This window comes from Sapajus apella, unplaced genomic scaffold (assembly GCF_009761245.1).
Source record: "Sapajus apella isolate SASKATOON/1434 unplaced genomic scaffold, GSC_monkey_1.0 scaffold56, whole genome shotgun sequence".
Taxonomy (NCBI): domain Eukaryota; kingdom Metazoa; phylum Chordata; class Mammalia; order Primates; family Cebidae; genus Sapajus; species Sapajus apella.
Genome location: NW_022436996.1, coordinates 12,899,530 through 12,923,996, shown reverse-complemented (window position 1 = coordinate 12,923,996; position 24,467 = coordinate 12,899,530).

Below are 24,467 nucleotides of genomic sequence, written 5' to 3'. Positions count from 1 at the left end.
AAATTTTTGACCTTGAACCTCCTGCTTCTGCTTTGTTTACTTTTATCTATCAATTTTTCTATATTTTGTTTACTTTTTTCTATCAGTCACTGAGAGGAATATTGAAATCTTTTAAATTCAAACTGCCAATTTTTGATATTTCAAATTCAGTGTTTAGACCATTTATATTTAATGTAATAATATAGTTTGACTTAAATATACTAGTTTATTATTGGCTTTGTATATGTTCCATATCCTCTTTGTTAAAACTTTTCTTGTTCTCTAGTGCATTAAGTTTTCTTTAAATGATTAAATTTTCTTCACTTTATGGTGTCTTACTATCAATACTTCATTGTTTTTATTACAGCGATTTCTTTAAGGGCTTTAATATACATCTTTTAACTTATAAGTCTATCACCAAATAATATTGCATCACTTCACAATAGTTAAGACATTTGCACAAAATATACTTTCATACCTGCTCCAATTTTATGCTATTGCTGACACATATTTTACTCATAATATGCTAAAATGACCACTATTCATTACTATTATTTTTATTTTAAATGGTGAGATCTTTTTAAGGTGTGCTTTTAAACTTTTGGGGTTGGTCAACTTTTCATTTTCTGACTTTGTACAGATAGCTGCTCATGAACTGGCTTTATCATCACTGGTCAGTAAGTACACATACAACAATATTCTTTTTCCAATCCCTTGCACTTATTTCTAATTTACATTTTTGTATTAATCCATAACTCAAATAATCAAATCAGTTGCTTGAATATTATGTACATAGGTAGTTTATATGCATCTTGTTATTCTGAAGTTTACCCTTGAATTGCTTTTTAATACACTTTATTTTATAAATGTTCCTTTAGGTACAATATGGTTCTTTCTATAAAAAATTTTGCTTAAGTTTAATTTTACACTGATGCCTGATAAAACACATCTACACATATTTTGTATTCTATCATGACATGCAGTTTTAACTATACTTGTTAATAAAATATTTTAATCATTACCATTGATGAACAGTTTTGTTTTTGTTGTAATAAGAGTATAACCAGAATGTTCAAATGACTGAATTAGAACTACTAGAATCCTGAAATAGATATTTCCAGGAATTTAATGCTTGAGAATAAATTTATATGATTTTAACTTTATGAAAAATGAATTAGTTCTTCAAAAGCGCTGAGCACATTGATTTGAAAATTTGTACCTTATTCACTAGCAGCTGCAGTAAAACACTCCCTTATATAAAAGTCAAGGAAAACATTACCTAGAACTATGTTTAAATGAGGTGATTTTTCATTCAAACTATAGCCTGGTCATAAAAAGCTAGGGGTCACATTTATGATAGAATTCTATAACAGGATTTAGTTCAAATAAAGACCTTAGTTACACCTGGGTATCTTGCTCAACCTGACCAGGATTAATGTAAAATGATTTTATTTTCAATATTTAATATTTTTAAGGTAAATTATCTCCAGGCATTTTGAGCTAGTATGGCAGCAGGAATATCAACATTTCTTGGAAAATAATACAGAGATAAATCCCATTACTTCTGAATCTGATTATCTTAGGTACATGAAAATCACACAGAGATGGCTCCATACTTTGAGGCTCATAAAATTGCTATAGGGGACCATAAATTGGCTCTGTGAAGTTCACTTTGTCCCCAGGAGAGACTGTGAAGAGCAACACGATTTGAACTATGCTTGTGTGGTAGAGAGAATTAATGCAGCAGGAAGAAAATCACTTTAAGATTAAATTTAACTCGCAGTAGCAAAAAGACCAATGTGTGAATAGAAATTAGATATCCATAGTGACTGAAAATGTGACTATTAGTCTTTCTAAAAATAAAATTATGAGCCTGAGAAGTATTTAAAAATGTAGAGGAAGCATAGTGTTTATATCAACAATTAAATATAAGATTTGTGAATCTCTAGGGACCTAGATAGAGAATAAAACCTATCTGCTCTTCTTGTTTCTTGCGTGTATTTAACTAATTCCTCAATTTTAGGGGACTGTTTTCTGCTCTGGGCTCCTAGCAGTGAGTTAGGGGAGATCAAAGAGATAGCTTAGTTGGCGCTTTTGTATTCTGATAATGTGGAGAAAGGACAATAGTGTAAATCACTGATTGGGATTTACACTATTTTTTTATAAATTGATGATTGAACTTTCTTCCTTTTGTCATTAGAAAATCCTAGATATGGTTCAACTTATCTGCTATCATAGGAGATGATATGTGATACTATTAAAAGATGTCAGAGTACCTTTTTTGGCACTAAAATTTAGAAACAGGTAATTGTTCAGTCTTTTTTAAAACAAATCACAATTTAGTGATATAGTTTCTAAAACAACTCTTTCCAATTTCCTTCAAAAACCCTTCAGGGGAGTTCATTCTGCTATAAACTATATGCATTCCCTTTGTCTGCCTTTTGAGGCCTTTGTGTTATGTAATTTCCAGCTCTCTAGCCTTATTTTAAACTATTTTCTTCATGTGTCTTAAGTTCCAACAGATGTGAATCATTTCCCCTTCACTCCTTCTTTTATGCTTCTGCTAAAGCCAGTATTGTTTGGCTTCTACCCCGTTGCATTCCTCTCTACCCTGTGCTCAACACTTACTCCTTCATGCTGTCCTGCCAGGGACCTCCAAGCAGGGGGCAAAGGGAGAAATTCTCTCCCATGATTCTCCAGGATACATTTTTGTTGCATTCTGTTATTTTGATGTAATTCTAATAGAAACTCTGTTTTATATCTACCACGGTGTTTAACATATTATAAGAACTTAATGAATATAATTTAAATACATGCTAAATAAATTAGGAATTAATATAACATGGAGAAAAAATAACTTTAGGAGTTCATGGGTAGGCAGCACTTCTTTCAGTTTCTCAGCTACTTTTAGAACTAGTATTAAAACTTTTCTTGAATGGAAACTATGGTGCTATAAAACCTAGACAAAAATATAGGTGGATAGGGCTCATTTCTAAAAAGAAATTGACTTCTAAGCATAAAGACAATTGTTAAATTCTAAAGGAAAAATTATCTTTGCATATATAAAAATTTTCAAAAATTATTTGTTAAAATTCCATAAACAAAATAACAGATTGATGCATAATCAGTAAAAAAATATAACACTCTTGATAAGAAAAACACATGGTTAACTAAGGAGACACAGTTTTACTCCTAAATCATCACTGTGACCACAGACATGGGATTTACACTGATTGGGAACCCCTTTGGGTATTGAAGGAACATGTGTTTTCCCAGAAACACAGGGATTCAAAAATAAACCTGGAGGTTATTAGGAAGTAGGAATGGATTTTGAGAAAGTAATTAATTTCCCATTTCAGTAGGATTGTGATTGATTTTTATTATCTCTCCTGTTCTTTTCTAAGTTTCCAGATTTTCTAGTAACCATGAAATTATTACTTTATTATTAGAAGAATAATTCTGTGGGTATGTATTATTGTTAAGAAATAAAAGCAACTCTGTTTCATGTGAGATGGCTGCAAGTGCCTCTGCAGGAAGTGAAGAGTTATTCTCTTAGCTGTATTAGAGATCAAACCAACCTGGCCTCAAAGGCACCCAAAAGAGGGCTGGTAAATTAAGCAGAGGGTCTGAGAATCTGCAATACCTGTTCTGAAATTTCACCATTATTCCTGCTGCTCTTCCTAAGTGGTTTTTAGGAAAACTATATTTCTTAGAGAGACACATTTTTGGGCAGAAAATGCAGCCGGAAAAATGGGGACCTATGTTGCTTTGGTTCAAAAGAAAAGACTTCAACTAATAACATAAATATAGATTATGAGTTAATAACTCAGAAGAGATTTTCTCTCTCAAAAACATGAAATCTTTGTAAGTTTCTTTTTATGTGTGCAAGTGTGTGTGCATGCATGTGCACAAGCCACTTTAAGAACTGAATTTATACAAACAATAGTTGTGTTACATGATGTTTGACATCGGTCCTCTTCAGCTTTTAAGTGTCTACATTCAAATCATGTATAGCAGATCTAATTCTTCCTCGTTCATTTTCTATGTCGTATAACAAGCAGACACAGGAAAAGAAATAATTTTGGTCAAATTACTGATATTTTCTAGAGTTTTATAATCTATGTTAATCATCTTTCCTGAACTTGCATTTGAGTCAATACCAAAAATAACTGGAAGAGTTTGTAACTTTCAGTTTTCAAGTCTCTGAGCCTGCAAGCTTCTGACTATAAGAAATTTTCAGAGAGAAGGCAAAAGTTACCTTTCTAAGACAAAATTCAGTCAACTTTTGAAATACCGCCCTCTCTGGTCTGCACTCTGACCATGTTTCCGGATAATCATATGCACATGTCACCATATGCATTAGAATACCTGTTTCATTAGAATGAAACCTGTAACACAAGATCAAACACCATAAAAACCCTGGAAGAAAACCTAAGCAAAACCATTCAGGACATAGGCATAGGCAAGGACTTCATGACTAAAACATCAAAGGCATTGACAACAAAAGCTAAAATAGACAAATGGCATCTAATTAAACTCCAGAGCTGCTATATAGCAAAAGAAACAATCATTAGAGTGAACTGGCAACCAACAGAATGGGAAAAAATGTTTGCAATCTACCCATCTGACAAAGGGCTAATATCCAGAATCTGCAAAGAACTAAAACAGATTTATAAGAAGAAAACAAACAAACCCATTCAAAAATGGGCAAAGGATATGAACAGACACTTTTCAAAAGAAGACATTTATGAGGCCAACAAACATATGAAAAAATGCTCATCATCACTGGTCATTAGAGAAATGCAAATCAAAACCACACTGAGATACCATCTGACACCAGTTAGAATGACAATCATTAAAAAATCTGGAGACAACAGATACTGGAGAGGATGTGGAGAAATAGGAATGCTTTTACACTGTTGGTGGGAGTGTAAATTAGTTCAACCATTGTGGAAGACAGTGTGGTGATTCCTCAAGGACCTAGAAATAGAAATTCCATTTGACCCAGCAATCCCAATACTTGGTATATATCCAAAGGATTATAAATTGTTCTATTATAAAGACACATGCACACGTATGTTCATTGTGGTACTGTTTACAATAGCAAAGACCTGGAACCAACCCAAATGCCCCTTGATGACAGACTGGACAAGGAATATGTGGCATATATACACTATGGAATACTATGCAGCCATCAAAAACGATGAGTTCGTGTCCTTTGTAGGGGCATGGATGAATCTGGAAACCATCATTCTCAGCAAACTGACAGAAGAACAGAAAATCAAACACTGCATGTTCTCACTCATAGGTGGGTGTTGAACAATGACAACACATGGACACAGGGAGGGGACCCTCACACACTGGAGTCTGTTAAGGGAGAATAGGGGAGGGACAGCTGGGGTAGGGAGGTTGGGGAGGGATAATATGGGGAGAAATGCCAGATATAGGGGATGGGGGGATGGAGGCAGGTAACCACATTGCCATGTATGTATCTATGTAACAATCCTGCATGTTCTGCACATGTACCCCAGAACCTAAAGTGCAATAAAACACACACACACACACACACACACACACACACACACACACATATATATATATATACACATATATATATATATGTATATATTTATGTATATATATAATGCAACCTGCAACCTCAGGGTAACTGATCACTCTGGGAAAGCATTTTATGAGCATTTTGGTCCAAACCTTTGTATTTGGACAGCAGTAATATGAATGGCTTTTTCTTTTCCTTTTATTTATTTATATTTATTTAACTTATTTTCCCTAAGTTATTGGGGTGCAGGTGATATTTGTTTACATAAATAAGTTATTTAGTGGTGATTTATGAGATTTTGATTCACCCATCGTATACACCGCACCATGTTTATAGTCTTTTATCCCTCGTCCCCCTTTCACTTTTCTCCCCCAAGTCCCCAAAGTCCGTTGTATCATTCTTATACTTTTGTGTTCTCATAGCTTAGCTCTCACATATCAATGAGAACATGCAATATTTGGTTTTCCATTCCTGAGTTACTTCACTTAGAAGAATAATCTCCATTCTCATCCAGGTCACTGCAAATACTCTTAATTCATTCCTTTTTATGGGCTGAGTAGTATTTCATTTTACACACACACACACACACACACACACACACACACATCCATACACACATCTCTCTCTCTCTCTCTCTCTCTCTCTCTCTCTTTCTTTATCCAGTCATAGTGTGATGGACATTTGGGTTGGTTCCACTATTTTGCAATCGTGAATTGTGCTGTTATACACATGTGTGTGTAAGAATTTTCTTTGAATAATGACTTTTTTTCCTCTGGGTAGATACCCAGTAGTGGGATTGCTGAATTAAATGGTAGCTTTACTTTTAGTTCTCTGAGGAATCTCCACACTGTTTTTGATAGTGTGGAGTAACTAAATGGTAGTTTACACTCCCACCAGCAGTGTAGAAGTGTTGCCTTATCACTGTATCCACATCAACTTCTACTGTTTTTTAATTTTTTGAGTATGGCCATTCTTGCAGGAATAAGGTGGTATCACATTGTGGTTTTAATTTGCATTTCCCTGGTCATTGATGTTGAGCATTTTTTCATATGTTTGTTGACCATTTGTATATCTTCTTTTGGGAATTGTCTATTCATGTCCTTAGCCTACTTTTTGATGGGATTGTTTGTTTTTTTTCTTACTGATTTGTTTGAGATTGTGGATATTATCCACAATCTTTGTGGATAATATAGATTATCAGATATATATATTGTGAAGATTTTCTACCACTCTGGGTTGTCTGTTTACTCTGCTGACTGTTCACTTTGCCATGTAAAAGCTGTTTAGTTTAATTAGGTCCCAGGTATTTATTTTGTTTTTATTGTATTTGCTTTTGGGTCCTTTGTCATGACATCCTTGCCTAAGCCAATGTCTAGAAGGGTTTATTATACACATATCTACTACTCAAATATTATATGGCAGGATAATTATAAAAATTTTAAATCACCCTGATGATAGTCTGGGAATCAATCATAATTAAGTACCATTACCTTAAAGCTGCTTTAAAATTTCTTAGTGAGTATGGTACAGAAATATAGGATTTGTTAGTCATTAATAATTATGCAGTACACTTTCACTTATTTGAAGATGAAAATGGGGTTTAAAGTTAATTATGCAAAGGTGTTTTAAAAGTTTTAATGCCAACCAACATATCCATGTAGCAGGGAAATACAACATGTATTTTAAACGTAACTCCAATTGGGTTGGATATCAAAAGTTAATTCTTAACTATAAGTATTTTTAAAAATGTTTATTTTTTAACATTTTAAAAATTTTGTTTCAGGGCCACCTGTGCAAGTTTGTTATGTAGGTAAATTGCATGTCATAGAGGTTTGGTGCACAAATTATTTCATCATCCTGGTAATATGCAGAGTACCCAATAGGTAGTTCTTTTATCTTTACCTTTTATCCCCAAGTAGGCCTCAGTGACCATTATTCCCCTCATGTGAACTTAGGTATTCAATGTTTCGCTCTGACTTATAAGTGAAAACATGAGACATTTGCTTTTCTGTTCCTATGTTAGTTCACTTAAGATAATGGCCTTCAGCTCCATTAATGTTGCTGCAAAGGACATGACCTCATTCTATTTTAAGACTGCACAGTATTTCATGGTGAATATGTACCACATTTTCTTTTGCCCAGTCTACTGTTGATTGGCATCATGGTTGATTTTGTGTCTTTGCTATTGTGAATAGTGCTGTCATAAACATACACATGCATGTGTCTTTATGGTAGTACGACTTATATCCTTTGGGTATATATCCAATAATGGAATTGCTGGGTTGAGTGATAATTCTGTTTTAAGTTCTTTTAGAAATCACTAAACTTCTTTCCATAATGGCTGAATTAATTTATGTTCCCACCATCAGTGTATAATCCTTCACTTTTCTCTACAGCCTAACCAGAATCTGTTATTTTTTGACTTTTTAATAATAGCCACTCACTGGTATGAGATGGTATCTCATTGTGGTTTTGATTTGCATTTCTCTAATGATTAGTGGTGTTGAGCATTTTGTCATGTGCTTTTTGGCCACTTGCATGTCTTCTCTTGAAAAGTGTTAATGTTCTTTTCCCACTTTTTAATGGGGTTGTTTGTTTATTGCTTGCCTATTTGTTTAAGTTCCTTATAGATTCTGGATATGAGACCTTTGTCAGGTGCATAGCTAGCAAATATTTTCTCCCATTCCATAGATTGTCTGTTTAGTCTGTTGATAGTTTCTTTTGCTGTGCAGAAGCTCTTTGGTTTAATAAGATACAGTTTGTCAATTTTGCTTTTGATACAGTTTTTTTGGTCATTTTCTTTACAAAATCTTTGTCAGGTCCTATATCCAGAATTGTATTTCCTGGTTTATCTTCCTGGGTATTAATAGTTTTAGGTTTTACATTTAAGTCTTTAATCCATCTTGAGTTTATTTTTGTATGTGGTATAAGGAACGGGTCCAGTTTCATTCTTTCACATATAGCTCTCCAGTTATCGCAGCACAATTTATTGAATGGAAATCCTTTTCCCATTGCCTTTTTTTGTTGAACATGTGGAAGATCAGATGGATCTAGATGTGAAGCAGTTTTTCTGGGCTCTCTATAAGTGGTTTTATTCATCACATTTTTATTTCAGTAGGTCATCTGAAAAAGATTCTGGGTCTGTTCTTCAGAACATGTAGCTATTTAATAATTCCCAGTTTTGTAAGCACCAAATTCACAATGCTCTGGATATTTAAAACCATTTTTTATAAGTTAATAACCAGGTAACTCAAACAATTATATTTGTTGATTGGAAAATTGAATGAATGAAGGGAGAAGATTTACTCCTGGGGTTCTGTTTTATTTATTTTTTTAAATGAGCCAGACACTATACTCATGACCTCATTGGTTAGTTCTCTTATTCATACCATTTCATTGATTATCAGTAAGGTGACATGAAACATACAGACTCATGTAGCTTGTGAGTCTCAAAGCCAAAACTAGGGCCCAATTCTAATAGACTCTCAAGCCTCTCTTGTAATAGCTCAACTTATCTACCACTGAGAAAGGTACAGTGGACACAAGGACTTCATCCTTGCCTTCCGAAAGCACTTGATCTGGATTCCAGCATTGGCGGCCAGGAGCTGACCTTGCTTAGACTGGTGCTGCTCTGCTACTCTCTGGCCATCTAATCTCAGCTGGCCCAACCCTGCTCTGAAAACTCTAAAGCAGGGTTGCAGGCAAGAAATTGGTACAAGTTCATGAATATGTGTGAGTGTTTGTCTTTGAGTGGACTGCTGGGTCAGACAGAATGAATCAGGAAAAAACTTCAGCAGCCTCTGGACATTTTCCTATTCCACTTGTTCCCTTCCTTCCTATCCATTGCTCCCTTCCTTGACTTTTCAACCAGTTTGGCCCTATCCTTCCAGCTGAGGCTCCCCTTGTCTCCGTCCCTTAGTGTATCACTTGTAAATTCACCTGGTTCAGCACCAGTGGTGCTTAATCCATACTTCAGCAAACAGCCATCATACCGAAAACTTTTTGTATGGTAAACTTTTGAATATTTCTAATAAACTGGTTTGTAAACCTGTGGATTGATAATATTTATTGTTTCTTTATTTTTTTCATTGTATAAATTCATTATATAACTGTCTTTTTAAAGACAGTTTCATTTTATAAGGGAACTGTAGGTAGGATGATATGACATATATTTTATAACTTTTTAACAGGTATGGATGTAAAATAAATTAGTAGGTGAGGGAAAAGTGAGAAGATTGAGATTCATGGTCACCATGGGGCTTGGTGCTATGCCAAGTCTGATCAATCTGTGCTGACCCAGTTCTTTGCTAATACAGACAATAAGGAGTGTGCTCTATTTATGAACCTGAAGGCCCAGGGTCAGATCAGTTCAGCAATATTTTAAAACATCACTTTTTCACTTATGGATTCTCTCTCATATATTGTGAGTCCTGCCTGCTCAACCATTTCATGCGTATCAGCATACACACATGCTCTCAAACCATCCATCTTAAAATAAATAAAAACCACACCAAAAGAAAAAACAAAACCTCAAATGTCCTTTGACTCCACATAACTCTTCAGCTAACACCACGTATTTTTCCATCTTTTGTAGAAAAGTCTCTTAAAACTATGTTCTATCTTCCCTGTCTTCCACTTCTCACATCTCTTAAGTCCATCCAATTTGACTTCCATCCCAATGATTCAAACATGCTTGAAAAAAATCATCACTTGCTTTTACTTTTCATGTTACCAAAACCTATGGCAACCCTTTTCTTATTAACTTCCTAGGAATAGCAGACCCGGCCCACTATTCCTTCTTTCTTTCAACATTCTTTATTTTTATTTTTAGTTTCTTATTTATTTTTAAGAATTTTAAGTTCCAGGATACATGTGCAGAATGAGCAGGTTTTTTACATAGGTATATGTCCATACTCTTCATATTGGCTTTTGTCATACTGCACTCACTTGGCTTTCCTCATGCCTTCTTGGCATGATCCTTCTCACTGTCACTTCTTGGCCACTCTCTTATCAGGTCTTTAAAATCTGGAATGTTTTACGGCCAGTCCCAGTCCCTCTTCTAACTACTTGGCCTCCTCAATGGCATCTTGTCTCCCAGCGTCAAATACCTTCTATTACTGATAGTTTAAATCTTTTTATTATCAAGTCATAGTCAATTACCAATAGGGAGCTTTAATAGTTTAGTTTTGTAAAAAATGAAACCACAACCTCCTATCACAAACTTGTTCCTTTCCAAGTGTTCTGTAATTTCAGTAAAAATGGCTCTTTCATCAACTGGTATCTAATTCCTTATAACTTAAACTCATTTCTCAAATCCATCTACTCATCTCTATTTTCACTGCCTCCACCCAAATCCAGCTGGGACTATCTCTCACCTGGGAAAATGAAAATTGCCTCAAATCTTATCTTCCTGCTTCTCTTCTAGCTCTTCCCCAATCCATTCTTCATATATCAGCCACAGTGTCATACACAACAGTAAAAGAAAGCATGTTGCTCCCTTGTTTCATACCAATTTATTAGCTTCTCATTTCTCTTACAAATAAGTCAGACATTTTCGGTCTCTTTCAGGCATGTTAATAGGCCTGTATCCTTTTCCATTTTTATTTCATATGGCTCACCATCTTCAATAGTCTCCAGACACTCTGTTCTCCTTTCAGATTATTCAGCACACAAAACCTTTCCTACCTCAGAGCCTTTGCAATTGCCATTCCTTATGCTTCGGATGCTCTTCCCTCAGCTAATATAATGGTTGGCTCTTATTCATCATTTATTTCTTTACACAAATACCAATACCACTGCCTAAGAGATTCCTTTTCTAGTGAACACAAAGTTGACTTCTCCCACTCTTCTGTATCACATTCTGTTATTTATTTTTCTTGCCGTCTTCATCAAAATTTGGAAATGTCTTTAGATATTTGTTTGTTTGTTATTTGCCTTGCTGTTATTATTTGTGATCAGAATAGGTACCTTGTCCATAATGCCTGAAACATAGTAGACATTAAGTGTTTGATGAATCCTGGGTCACAGGATCTTATAGTTGGCTTTGGGAAAGCAAGAGACATGAAAATATTAGAGACATAAAAAGTATTAGTTGAAGAGAAATATCAAGTAAGATTAAAAAGCAGTGTCTCATGAAATTCCATGTGAATGGATGGATAATAATTTTTATAAGCATTAAAAAAGGTAGAACCCTTTGTAAGAAAAAAGGAAATATACATATGAAGTAGAGGGACATAAAGAGAGCCATGTTTTACAAAAGGGAAAATTCAAGAATTTGAAGATATGAATTAAGCAAATAGTTTGACCTGATGTACGATTTAAAGGGGAAAGAGTTGCAATCTTAGGATTAGATTACATTTTTTAGGGCTTTAAATACTAAGTTAAGAAATTTGGACTTTTCTTTGAGCAAAAGAATCAGTAAAATTTTGGGGCAAAGAAACAGTCGTTGGTGTGATATATTAAAGGTTAATTTAGTGAAGCAGTCAATTACAAGTGAAAAAAAGAAGAGATGATGTAGAAGGAATGATTAGGAAACTATTATACTGGTACATGAAAGCATTGGTTAGGAATAGCGCAGCAGTGACTATGGAATGGGAAAGGAAGGGAAGACATTTCATGTGGAAGATGTTTCAGAGTAACCAGCAAGAATTGTTGATTAAATATGAAGTGAACAATTACCAGAAGGCTATTGGGGCCATAGGGAAAAAAGACAAAAATGAGTCTGGGTCAAATACCTGTACATTTTAAAGGGAAAAACAGTATCATTATTCACAGATGATATAGTTGTGTACTTCAAACATTAGAAAGAATCCATGAATACATAATTAAAATTAAAAAATGAATTTAGTATGTGTACTGGATATAAAGCCAATATAGAAGAGTAAATTTTAAAATATATTACACTAGCAGACAACAATAGAAAATATAATTTTAATAAGATTTGATAATTAACAGCATCAACAGACATCAGATTCCTGTGACAAAACTGAATAAAAGCTGTGAAAAACCTTAACACAGAAAACTACAAAACTTTTGAAGTATTGGAATTTGAGTATGAATTAACACCAAGACAAAAGTATGCCAAATTGCAGGGTCTTTTATTGCCAGCGACCACAGAGGACTCATGTCTCTCCAACCTGTGGCGTTGAACTCAGGGATAGCAGGGTTTGTAAGCTGAAAAACCACATCCTGGTTTTAGGACCCAGAGGGTGAGGAGCGGGGATGGGGATGAAGGGCTTCAGACATTCCGAGGGCTAGTCGATTCTGTAAATCACCTCCTGGGTGGAGAGGAGGGTGAGGGGGTCTCCGGACATTCCAAGGGCCAGGGGACTTTTGTCACTCCGATTGTTACTTAAGTGGTTTACAGAAGTCAAGATAAACGTTAGTTTACACATTATCTGGGTAGGGTGAAAATTACAGACCTTAGTTACTTATTACAAGTCGCAGGGGCCAAGATGGCATTCGCTTGGGCTGCTTATTCTGGTACTGATAAGAAAAGGTAAGCAGCTTTACATAGCGGGCATTTTTCAGAGCAAGCTAGCAGCTTTATTTACAGAAGCCAAACGCAGCTTTATCTTATAAAATGGCGTTGCTCAGGTTCTGGCTCTAGGCCAGCTACAGCACAATATCACATTCCCCCCTGTTCTTTTAACATGTATTAAATCTTTAATAGGTTTCTTTTTCTTGGCATAGGGGCCCATAGTTTGAAGATGTCGTTCAGCCTCTACGTTGCCACACCCTATCCCCTTACCCCCACCCGCCTCCCTCTTCTTGTCTTTTCTTGTTCTACATTATTTACTGCTAGGCTTTCGCTTAAGAGAGTGCAGAGGTCTAGGGGAAGGTTATGGGCTCTCTAGGAGTGTATTCTAGGGTTAAGTTGAAAAGGGTGGATCCCTTTCCAGTTACAGAACTAACATATTCCCCAGTGGAGCCCTCTGTAAGGACCTACCGGTAGTAGGTGGGCGTCAAGGGGGGCCCTCTTCAAGGGGCTACCACAGGAATCAGGGGAACAAGGATGATAACCGTGAAAAGTGAAAAAGTCTTAGCTTTAGCGGGTCTGTTGAAGATGAGGCCACCTCCCATTGCACGTCCGGCGGGGCAGTCTTGACATGTGAACAGTGAATCCAGGCAGTCAGTCCATCCATCTTGATTGCCGTGGGGGTGACCAAGATCACGGTGTAGGGCCCTTTCCAGCGAGGAGCTAGGCCGGAGGCGGTGAATCTCTTTACCAGGACCTTGTCCTCTGGCTGGTCAGTGAGGTCCACTGGGGTAGGTTGAGTCTCCCTGATGAGCATGTGCACCTGGGACTGAACAGACTGGAGTGCCTGCAAGGACTTAAGGAGTGTATGGTTATGAACTTCAGTATGTATGGCATCCGCAAATCTGGGGAGTAAGGGAGGGGGCCTTCCAAACATAATCTCAAAAGAAGTGAAGCCTTTTTTATAGGGAGTACATTGGGTACGGAGGAGAACAAAAGGAAGCAGGCTGACCCAGTTTTCACCGGCCTCTAGAATGAGTTTTGTTAAAGTCTCCTTTATGGTCCGGTTCATCCTTTCAACCTGCCCTGAACTCTGGGGGCAATAGGCACAGTGGAATTTCCAGGATATGCCTAGGGCCTTGGCCAGGCCCTGTGAAACCTGAGCTGTAAATGCAGGGCCATTATCTGATCCCAGTGTCAGGACAAGCCGAACCGAAGAACCAGGTCCTGTAACAATCTTTTTGTTACTACCAGTGCAGTTTCTGACCTAGTAGGGAAAGCCTCAACCCATGCAGAGAAAGTGTCTACAAAAACAAGGAGGTATTTATAACCACACGCTGGGGGCTTTACTTCAGTAAAATCTACCTCCCAGTGTTCCCCTTGGCTAGTACCCCTAAGTCTTACCCCTGCCTGATTAGACCTACTGCCTCCTGAGTTTACCCTGGCACATACATCACAACGAGTAGCAGTTTCCCTAACAATCTCATGTAAATGTGGGATGTAGTATCTAGCCCTCAGTAGGTCAGTTAGTTTTGTTTGCCCTAAGTGAGTGGCCTGGTGTGTGTCCTTAACAAGAGCCCATCATAGAGCCTTGGGGAGTGCAATCCTTGTGTCCGGTAGAGTCCACCATCCTGTGGAATCTTGCCGTCCCCTCTGTTCTTTAGCAAAGTTTTCTTCATCAGGTGAGTACGTAGGGGTAGGGTTGGGGCCAGCAGAGTCACAAGAAGGGCCAGAGGTTTCACTGGTCCCAAGGCTGCCGGTCTGGCCTGTAGGTCAGCTGCCCTATTTCCCCTTGCGTCTGGTGAATCTCCCTTCTGGTGTCCTTTGTAGTGCATCAATGCCACTGCCTTAGGCTTCCATATAGCTTCTAGTAGAGCTAGGATTTCCTCTTTGTTCTTGATGATTTTTCCCTCTGAAGGAAGCAACCCTCTTTCTCTATAAATGGCTCCATGTACATGGGCCATAGCAAAGGCATATTGGCTATCCGTATAGATGTTGACAGTTTTTCCCTCCGCCCAGTTCAAGGCCTTTATCAGAGGTGTGAGTTCTGCCTTTTGGGCTGAGGTTCCATGTGGAAGAGCCTGGGCCCAGATAACCCGCTCTAGAGTGACCACAGCTGCCCCGGCGTACCTGACTCTGTCGACCATGAAACTGCTGCCATCTGTATACAGTACCTCTTCTGGGTTCTGCAGGGGAATGTCGGTGAAATCCGGTCACACAGCGTGGAGGACATCTATTGTCTGTTGGCAGTTATGTATGAGCTCCCCTGGCTCGCTGTCAGGTAGCAATGTGGCGGGGTTTAAACTGTGGTTTTTGAAAACTTTATGCAGGGCTGGTCCAAAAGTAAGGCCTGGTATTGGACTATGCGGGCATTAGACATCCATTTTCTGGGAGCTCCACTGGAGTGACTCCACCGTGTGGGGCGCCACTAAGTTTAACTCCTGCCCCAAAGTCAGCTTGTCTGCCTCTTTGACTAATAGGGCTGTGGCCACCACCGTTCTTAGACAAGCTGGCTATCCGGAGGCTGCAGGATCAAATCTTTTCCTCTTTGCTGGATTCCTGGTCCCCATGAGATAACTTGGGTTTCCTGGAGTGCTGCTATCACTGCCTTAGTGACTCTCTTATCTTGCTTGGCCTCTAAGGTGTCTCTATTGTTAAACACTTTTTGGGCAATCTCCAACAACTGAGTTAAATTTATTCCCTGGAACCCCTCTAATTTTTGCAATTTTCTTTTGATGTCTGGGGCAGACTGAGAAACGAAAGCCAGATTAATGGCCCGCTGATTCTCCGGGGCCTCAGGGTCAAAAGGATTGTAGGTGCGGTAGGCATCCTGTAGGCACTCAAGGAAAGCAGCCAGCAACTCCTGTGGACCCTGAGTTACAGTCCCTACCTCGGAGAGGTTAGTGGGCTTGTGGGCCACTCCCCTAACCCCTTCTAAAAGATACCGGTGAAAAGTGTTCAGAGCCTGGTGACCCCCAAGGTGTTGGGGTCCCATTAGGGTCGGGTAGAGGGAAAGAAAACCTTTTTCCTCGCCCTGGACCTATGACGGCTTTCAGGGCTTCCTGTCTAATTTTGCCTTTTTCCTTCGTGGTGAATAGAATCAGTAATAATCATTTGCAGTCATCCCAAGTGGGATGATGAGTCTGGAGTACAGATTCTAAGAGCCCTGTCAAAGCCTGGGGCTTTCCAGAGAATGGGGGATGATGAGCTCCATTGTGAAACCCCGGCACTGCCACCACCTTAAGTTCCCCAGCCTCCAAGCACGACCCCCTCCCGGGGAACTTTCCATCTCAGCAGGTTCCTAACCCTCCTCCTCTCACCATCTTAGCAGTTCCCCAGCCCCTTCCCTCCTGCACAGCCCCTCACACTGGATGCATCTGCTGGCTTGCAGGCCATAGAAATCCCTTTTGCCATGCCACGGGTGCTGCCAATTTTGGGTGCAGCCCGGCAGCTTTTCCCTTGCTCTTAATAAAGCTTGTGCCAGCACTTGGTGTTTTGGCCCTCTCTTTGATCTCTATCACCTTCCAGTTATATAAGTCACATGACAAGAAGGGGATGTGAACAAAGAATGAGTGACCTCGATTGTCTTTTTCCTGTTGGGGGTGCCTCTTGGAAAGGGAGGACCGCCAGTGGGTGTGCAGCTCTGCTGCGGGTGTGCAGGGGGGACAAGGTTTGCTTACTAGTACTGTTGAGGGTGGTACTGAGGCCCTGGTTCAGAGGGCCTTGAGTAGGGTGGAGGTAATTCCTGACCCTCTGCTGGGGTGGGGAGAATGGCTGGCCCAGAAGGGACTTTCTTTGGGCTGGCTAACATGACCCGAAGTCTAGCCTGTTTTATGTAGTGTTTCAGCCACGATTGGGTGGTGGGGGGGTTGTTGGACTAAATCCAACCATTGGTTAATGTATGGAAACTGGTCATGGTGTCCAGGAGTTCCTGCGACCATTTTCCATACAGCCTGGGTAATTTTTTTTGGGTCGTATGTCCCAGTATCAGGCCACCCAATTCCAAAACACGGTCATTCTAGTTTAGATAAAGAGCAGAGTTCTCCTGGGGTTAATTTTACCCCATATTGGCCTGAAAACCCAATCTTGAAGTTGGCCATCATGCATTGGAGTGGGGTACAAGGCCGGGAGCTAGACTACCCCATTTGGTTTTTTTTTTTTTTCTTTAATTTTTCAATTTTCCCCCAAAAGACTGGCTTCACTAAGGATTTGAACCAACAACCTTGCCAGTGCAGGCCCCACACCTTAATGACCATGCTAACAAGACACTTATGTTACAAAGGGTTAGAAAGCTTTCTTTAAAGCCAGGTTCTGGATGCAAATGCTGCACCCTGAGGCATTGTGGCCTGCCTCAGAGATGGGTGGGGCTGCTGGCTGGCAGAGAAAGGAAAAAACTGCTTTTTGTGTCAGTTTAAAAACTGAGCTCGTAGCCGCTGGGCAGGCTGTGAGTTCCTCACCCCTGCAGCTTTTGGTCACCTTGACACAGGGACCCTAAAAAGCATTAAATTTCTGTCTCCCTATCTCTCTCTCTTTTCATTCTCTCTCTTTTTTTCTTTGTCTCTGTCTCCTCTCTCCTCTCCTTTCCCTCTCTCCTCTCTTCTGTCTACTCTTTTTTCTTCTCTCTTTCCCTGTCTCTGTTTCCTCTCTCCTTTCTGTCTACTCTCTCTCTCTCCTGCATTTTCTTTTCCTCTCTTACTTTCTTGTCCTCTCTCCTCTCTTCTGTCCACTTTTTCTCTTTCTCTCTGTTCTCTGTCGACTACCTCTCTCTCTTTCTCCTCTCTCTTTTCTCTCTTTGCTTCCTTTTTCCCTACTTTCTCTATTTTTCCCTCCTCTGTCTCCTCTCTTCTCTGTCTACTTTCTCTCTCTCCTGTATTTTCTTTTCCTCTCTTACTTTCTTGTCCGCTCTCTTCTCTCTGTCTCTCTCCTCCCTTCCCTACTTTCTCTTTCTGTGGTAAAGCCGATTTTGGAAAGCCTCCAATTCAAATTTGGCCCTGTTTAAAGCAGGTTCTAGCAGGGCTTCTGCAGCCAGGCCCTGCAAGGACCAGACAATTGAATTTGAGGGTCTGTCCCTAGTCCTAGTCAGAGGAACAGGGGTCTTTTGCGGTCTTTCTCCCCGCAAACCACAACTGGTGAGAATAAGCACTATGGAGGTTTAGCGCTGCCCGTGCATAATCCTCCCCCTTATAAATTTTAATGGCCAGTTGCTCCGGAAAGGTCGGGAATTGACAAAACAGGTGGACTAAGAAGTCTACTGGATGTGTGTTTTGGACCCACTGCACCCGGTAGAGTGTGCAGAAGTGCTGCCAGTCAGTTTCTATTGGGCGGTGGCAGCCTACCTCCCAGCATCCAGGATGGTGCCAATATGCCTGTCTGTGATGCACCGTCGGGCACCGCCCATAACAACACCGGACACTTTCCTGGCAGAATAAGCAGTTACCTATTTTCCATCCTAGCCTGAAAAAGTGCACTCATAAACCCTGATCTAGGACTTTGTTCCCCACAACTCCAAAGAAACTACCTCCAAGGTGTTGAGGGCACAACTGCCTTTTATCTTATAAAATGGCGTTGCTCAGGTTCTGGCTCTAGGCCAGCTATAGCACAATATCACACTTTATTAAAGAGGAATTAAATAAATGAGGTGATAATCTCTGCTCATAGATTGTAATATTGTAAAGATGTCAATTCTCCTCCAAATCTATAGGTTCAATAACAATATCAATTAAAACTAATTTCTGGGAATTGACAAACTTATTCTGAAATTAATCTGGAAAGGTAGAATGGTGCTTGGGCTGTGTGCTGAAGAGGGCTTTATGCAGTGCTCATAACACCACGGTTGCAGTGAGCTAACTGGCAGGTGTTTGGTGATGATCTGAGTGCAGGAGGGCTACATGCCCTGAACCATGAAGAAAGGCAGACATAGTTTATCTGCTTTTTCTTTTTGCCTTCCCCTGATCCTGTCAGCTTGATTCCTTTTCACTTATTAGAACTCCACAGCCATGTGACTTGATCTAGCCAATAAAACACCTGCAAAGTTGATGTTGATACAGGCTTAAAAAATGCTTGTATATTTCTGTTTCCTTTTTTAGCATCTTGCCACTACCATGAAAACACATGTAGGCTGATCTGCTGTAGGAATGCATGTATTAGTCTGTAGTGCTATAAAGAAATACCTGAGGTTGGGTAATTTATAAAGAAGAGGTTTATTTGCCACACAGTTCTGCAGGCTATACACGAAGCATGGTACTGGCATCTACTTCTGGTGAAGCCTCAAGAAACAGTCATGGCAGATAGGGGAGCCATCATATCACATAGCCAGAGAGAGCAAGAAAGAGAGAGAGGTATCAGGCTCTTTTAAACACCAGATCTCTTGTGAGCGCATTACCACAGGTAACGCACCAAGCCAATTCATGAGGAATCCACTCCCATGACCCAAACCCCTCCCACCAGACTCTACCTTCAGCACTGGGGATTACATCTCAACATGAGATTTGAAGGGGAAAAACATCCAAACTATATTAATGTGAGATACATTTTTTCACATATTTACTTGTATATTTACATTTAAAGTCTACATACATGCTGTAACTCCAGTGTAAAAAAAAATATGAGCCCTTAACCTGTAGAAACAGATCTGAGAACACAATGTTCTCTCTTTTTTTATGTCTCACATAGAAAATAAATGGTTAAGAAAGACTAGGGAAAAATAGGCTTAACAGGAGTATGGGACAGACATTGATAGCATTGCTAAGCATTGCTAAGGGCATGCCAAGGAAGCAGGAATACAAATCCATATAAAAGTCTTTAATGCTTAATGTATCATTTCAGTTAAGGCCACCTTAGACTACCTAGTCTCCAGCCCAGCAGCCTGCTAACCAAAGACAGATGAATGAACTCCATAGTAATCAGCCAGACCTAGCACACATCAGCAGAATTGCCTATCCACCCATAGATACATGAGAAGTAAAAATTGCTGCCGTTTAAAATGACTAAGTTTTGATGTGGATTGTTAATCAATAATAGCTAACTGATATCATGAAGGAGATATAGGATTAAACAAAACACAAAGAAACCCTGCCTCCATATTTCTTATTTCAATGTAATAAATAGGCTGTATGTCAGGTGATGATAATGCTCTGGAAAACATAAAGGAGTGTAAGATACATAGGGAGATTTGCTTCAACACAGCTAAATTATGTATGTACAATAAAAATATTTCATGTTTAATTACAAAAATAAACTTTTTCAAAGTTTCCTTTTTTTTAAAAAAATAAAACTTTTACTTTAGATAAGTTTTGGATTTACAGAAGAAATTGTGAAGATAGTTCTGAGAGTTCTCCTACTCCATGCTCAGCTTCTCCTATTTCTAATATCTTAACTTAGTATTGCACATTTGTTAAAATTAAGGAATCATTACTGACAAATCATTAAGTCCAAATGTCATTAATGTCTGCCTGATGTCCTTTTTCTGTTCTAGAATTCCATCCAATGACTTGTTGTATTTAGTCCTCATGTTTCCTTAGGACCCTCTTCACTCTCGCAGTTTCTCTGACTTTTCCTAGGCTTTGGTGACTGATAGTTTCAAGGAATGCTGGTCAGTTATTTTGTGCCATGTTACTTAATGTAGACTTTTTGGATGGTTTTTACATGATTACACTGGGGGATGGTGTTCTTGGGAGAAAGACAACAGAGTTAAAGCGCCATTGTAATCACATCATATTGAGTACACAGTATCAACATGACTTATCATGGCTGATGTTGGCCTTGATCACCTGACTGGGGTGGTGTTTGCCAGGTTTCTCCATCACAAAGTTGCTCTTCTTTCTCCTTTTCCAGTTGGCACTTCTTGAAACAAAGTTATCATAAGCAGCCTAGAATTAAAATCTCCATCTCATTCAGAACAGAGTATCTACATAAATTATTTGGAATTCTTTTGCAAGGGAAATTTGTCATTTCTCTCCTATTTGTTTACTTATTTTAATATTAATGCAGACCCCTGAATATTATTTTATCTACTGGGACAATCTAATACTATTTTATTTACTTGGTTGCTTGAATTGCTTCATCGTTGGCACTTGGGAGCTATTCCTGTTTGTTCCTCTGTCCCTTTGACATAACTACATGATTGTGTGTTTGTGGGCATTGTGTATTCACTTCCTTCCTTCCTGGCACTGTAAACTGCTTTAAGATTATCTGGTATATTTCCTGCTCCAGTTCTAGATTCAGCTATTCCTCTACGGAAGTGAACAGGGTTTTGTTGTTGTTTGTTTGTTTGTTTGTTTTAATTGAAGAGTGGTGTTAGAACTGCTAAACTCTAGGTGCTAGTTGTGCTTATTGCTGTTAGGTTGTTGTTTGCTTCTGTGTTTGCAACAGACAGAATAATGGAATATACGTGCATATATAATTGCCTTTTAAGAAATTCAGATTTAATCTACACTTTATTTATTACTATAGTTAAAATATACTTATATGAAAAGTAGTTTATTATTTTCCTGTAAGGACATAACCTCTGTAAATTTGTTATTATGCTTCCCAGTAACTGGAAAAAAAATTTTTTACCTTTCAAGGACAATTCTTAAACTTGCACATTTAGAAGAAAATATTTCTTCCCACTATCATTGTTAATAGTGCTTAGTTACTGATTGTGTTACCTGGTAATGGATTTAAGAAACTATTGAGGCAAGTAACACTGAATAACTTTCACAAATCCCTTGACTTACAAATCACAAGGTTTTTTGATTAAAACCTTAGAATATCTGTTAAAGAAGACGCTTGTGATCCTACATAATGCTACTTTGTATATAGTCACTTTCATATAAGGTAATGAGGGAAGGAGTAATCAAGGAAGAACTCCTTGAAATTTTGTGGACATATCAGAACACAAATATATGTATATTTTAAATAACATTGACTGGATTAACATTGACTATAAGCATCAAAATGTTCCAGCTCAATGTGTTAACATTGTATTTTTCTCTCTGAAATATATTTGAAATATTTTTGGATTCCACAACTAAAGCCTGTACTGAACTAAATTTTGCATTTTTATCTCGAGTTTATAATTATTATTATGTGCATCATTTTTATGCAAAATATTGATAAATTCTGAAATGCTGTTTTATAATTCATTTTACTCCTGTTAAATTGCCCCAGCATGTTATGTTGCTTGAGTTAAAATGCCTATTTTTATAAATATTTTAGGTGTATAAAAATGTATAGCGATTAATATAATGAACAGCTTTGCAGCCAACACAGAGTTTAAGAAAAAAAAGTCATTACAGATATAATTACTGACCCTCCCTTTTTTTCTTCTATTTCATAAACTTTCCCTCCACACTTAATTACTATTCTGAATATGATATTTATCACTTTTTCATGCTCTTATGCTTTTAGAGTTAAGTGTGTGAATCCATAAATATCATGTATTAAAATATTTCATATTTTTATACTTTATCACTTTGTGTATATATATATCATTCCGGAACTTACTTTTTAAATTCCCAATTATATTTTGAAACCTGTTTGTATTTCTTCACCTAATTCTACATCAGGGATTAGTAAACCAGAGCCTGAAGGGCAAATTGAGATTGCTTCCTGATTTTGTAAATAAAGTTTTATTGGGATATTAGCCATTGAACCTGGCTTGGCTTATGAATTGTCTATGACTTATTTTGTGCTACAGTAGCAGAATTGAGTAATTGTGGCAGAAACTGTATGGCCCACATAGCCTGAAATCTTTACTATTTGATCTTTTACTGCAAAAGTTTGCTGACTTCTGCTCTAGATCATGCAGTTTGTTTGCTATATTGTATTCTAGTATAAGAAGAATATGTAATTTGTGAACTCTATTTAGTTTTCCCCCTATTGCTAGGTAATTACACTTTTTACAATTTAAATGTCTCCAGCTTTTCTTCCATTACAATTCCTGATTTTCACAGCTGTCTAGTTTGATGAATATAATATGAAATGGGAAATTATATAACTAGACTTACTGATACTGAGTCTAAAATATGAAGAGAACATTGAATGAGAATTTTGGAAATATCTCTAAACATTACATATGTTAGTTTAGGACATGTATTACAGCATAGAGTCTTGTTTTTCTCCTAATTTTAATTCCTCAGCTATGTTTCTGATGGTTAAGATTTCTTTCAGGGCAGAAGAGTGTTCCCGTGTTATGTACAATGAAATATGGTAGAGGCTATGGAGAATGTGAAACAGAAGAAATGTAGGTTGATCCCTTAGCATGTAACCCATCCCTCTTGGCAAAATCTCAACTTTGGCTATAAGAAAAATACAAAGGTATGACCTTCAAAAGAAACCAATGAAATACAGCGACAGATGCCCAGTAAAAACACTTCCTGAAATAGATTACAGATTGATGGTGGAACTGGAAAGAGAGAAGTTAACGCTGAAAAAAACCCTTCAGCTGTTCTTTAAGGGACCAAGAGAATGAAATACACCTGCCTGCTGGTAAACATGCGTAACAAGACCTTTCCATCGATCATCTTGTGTTCTGAAAGGCAGAAACACTATTCTGATTTCAGAATCTTGAATTTTCTTAATGAATTCACTGCTGGAATACCACAAGCTGTTCTATTAAATCTGTTTCATGACACTTAAGCAGGATTTGTATTAAAATTATTGTATATCGATAATTTGGTAGAAGAGGGAAAAAATGAGACTGGCTGAAGGAGAATGCAATGTTGCTTCCCTAAACCTGAATGTATTCCATTTTTCAAACTTCTCCTCATACAAGTGCTTCCTAATGTCGGCTGAAGCTGTCCATTTAAGCATGACTTATTCATGTTCAAAAATGATTGATTTAAATAGCCAATGAAATGCTGAGCTCCCTATTCCTATTGCTTGACATACCTGCACTACAGATACTGACAGTTTAAAGCAGCAAAATTGACCATACGGAGGATCAGCCAGAATGCCAAGATGGATCAGTGACAGCCATGTTGACTTTTAAATACAGTTATGACCATAAAAGCAAGTGCGTAAGAATGGTATTCTGAGAATCCATTTATCCCTCATAGTGACTCCTATGGAAGATTTGTTAAGTTTAAGCCATAAGAAGAAATAGTTTTCTTACCCACAAGTTGGCAAAAGATATGCAGATGTTGGTAAACTGAGATCTACCTTACATATCATGGTCAGGTATGAGGTATTAGTAAACAATCCAGCACAAATGAGGATGTTAAAAAGGCTGAAGCCAGTTTTCCCAAACCTGTACTCTTAAGCCATCATTTCTAGGGAGAATTTTTTAAAATTTTTAGTCAAAGTGAGAACTATCTATCTACACATCAAATCCTAAGGTGTGGATAAATGGATGTTATCTTTATAAGAAAAATTAACATTTTTTGGACAATAATTTAAATTATAACAATCCAACCATAGGTAATACTTAACTCTTGAAAAGGAAACTTTAAAAGGCAGTAGGCTTTGTTT